The sequence below is a fragment of the Balaenoptera musculus genome, chromosome 11 (genome assembly GCF_009873245.2).
Source record: "Balaenoptera musculus isolate JJ_BM4_2016_0621 chromosome 11, mBalMus1.pri.v3, whole genome shotgun sequence".
Taxonomy (NCBI): Eukaryota; Metazoa; Chordata; class Mammalia; order Artiodactyla; family Balaenopteridae; genus Balaenoptera; species Balaenoptera musculus.
Window position 1 is genome coordinate 99,552,864 of NC_045795.1, and position 2,317 is coordinate 99,555,180.

The following is a 2,317-nucleotide window of genomic DNA, read 5'->3' on the forward strand; positions in this document are numbered from 1 at the left end:
CTGGGACTAGACATCATTTCCACCATGCGGGGTTGGTCAAAGCAAGTCACAAGGCGAGCTCAGATTCAAGGCATGTGGGAGGAGCTGCAAACTTATACTGCAAATGGGCATGGATATAGACGGGGTGAAAAACTGGGGCCATTGTGACATCAGTCTAACAGATACACACACAGAGGAAACACAAAGGGGAAAACCCAGCTCTCAACACCTAACCAGTTCCAAGAGCCTCACTGTGGTTGGACTGTGGGTTTCCAGGGGGAAGGAGGCTCCATAAGACAGGCTGAAGAGGTCAAGCTTTCACCCATGGCAGTGGGGAGCCATGAAGGGTGCTAGGCAGGGCAGTGATATCCAGTTTCACTTTAGAACACTTTGCCTCCCTCAATCCAGACCTCTGGTGATGAAGAGTCCCCTGGAAAAATCCCAACAATAGGACTACAGAGAGAAAACTGCAAGTCTGTTCTAAGCCTGTCCCCTTCAAATCCTACACCCTCCTCAGAGGTAACCACTGCTATTACCTTGGAATGAACCCTTTCAGACCTTCTTCTGTGGCTTCACTTACACACACACACACATGCGCACACACACACACACACACACACACACACACGAGTTCTGTCTTCTCAGAAGTGGGGACATATTCCACAGATACTTTCTGTTTTATTTCATTTTCACTGCTGTGTACTATGCCACCGTGTGAACAGATCACAGTTGATTTGTCCAATCTCCCCTTGGTGGGCATTTAGGTTGTTTTGAATTTTTGCTAAGATTGCAGTGTATCAGTGTAAGAGTTCCTCTCAGATTTATACCCAGAATGACATGGATGGGATGTGGCACGAATCTGTCTTAGTTGTATTAGACGTTACTCAATTCTTTCTATGTGGCCACCAACTTACCTTCCCAACGGCTGTGCATTTCTTCACATCCTAGACACGCAGTATTGACGGGTATTTAAATATTTGTCATTCTACTGGGTGTGAAATACCACCTCATCCTTGTTTTAATCCACCTCGTCATTTTATTTTATTTTATTTTTTTTATTTTTTTATTTTTTTAAATTTTTTTAATTTATTTATTTTTATTTTTTTTAATAAATTTATTTTTATTTATTTATTTTTGGCTGCACTGGGTCTTTGTTGCTGTGTGCGGGCTTTCTCTAGTTGTGGAGAGCGGGGGTTGCTCAGCAGTTGTGGAGCAGGGGCTTAGCTGCTCCGCAGCATGTGGGATCTTCCCGGGCCAGGGCTCGAACCCGTGTCCCCCGCATTGGCAGGCAGATTCTTAACCACTGCGCCACCAGGGAAGTCCTCTCGTCATTTTAAATGGCTGCAGAGTATTCTACAGTAAGGGAGTAATTCAGCCAGAGCCTGAGTGATTCATTTGGAACTTTTTTTTTTTTTTTCCTTTTCCAAATAATGCAGCAATTATTTCTTTTCTGACTAATGCACTCCTAGGAAAGAGAAGTGGAGTGCTGGGCTCAAGGGAATACCTTTTCCAAGTAGGCTGCACCCAATTTATGCCCCAGGCAGAGGCAGTGAGGGCCTGGCTCCCTGCATCCTTGCCAACGCTTTGTCTTCAATTTTTATCAATGTGATGAGAAAATAGTATCTCATCGTTGTTTCAATTTAAAATTTCCTGAGTGTCAAAGAAGTCGAAGATATTTTCCTGTGTTTATCAGCCTTTCTGGTGAATTAATATTCTTTGTTTATTTTCCCAGAGGACATTGTCCTTATTTATGGAGACTTTGGGGAAGTAATTTAATTTAAAAATTGCTCATTCATCCCTTAAAAAATTCTTTCTTATAAAACAAAACGAAAGGAGGCCACAGGTTGACCTGGGGTGTCTGTTCCAGGTAAACCCACTGGTTGGCCCCCAACTGCTACTTCCTGAGGCACCAAGGCCAGCAGTGGCGTGGGAACAGGAGTGGACACTGGGGCAGTGGGATTGGAGGGCCTCAGCAGCTACCTCCACAGCCCAGGTGTGCCCAGTTCCCCATCAGCATTTCCAGGTACTGCTGAGCGGAGGGCGCAGGAGGGATCAAGCATCTCAACCCCCATCATTTTGCCATGGGGGCTGAGACCCAGAGAAGTCAAGCGATACACCCGAGGTCACATAGGAGCAGGTGGCCCGGCTGAGGCATCAGCACGCAAGGCAGGGCTGCAGTGCCCCCTCTCAGCTTTCCTGCCCAATCAGCGGCTCAGAGCCTCCAGCCCAATCAGGGGCTAATTGGAGTGGTGGGGCCGGGCCTGCTGGTATGTAAGGCGAGCAGGCAGGCCTGGCGGCCTCACGCCTGGGTAGGGGGCCATCTGCATCTGCCTGTGAA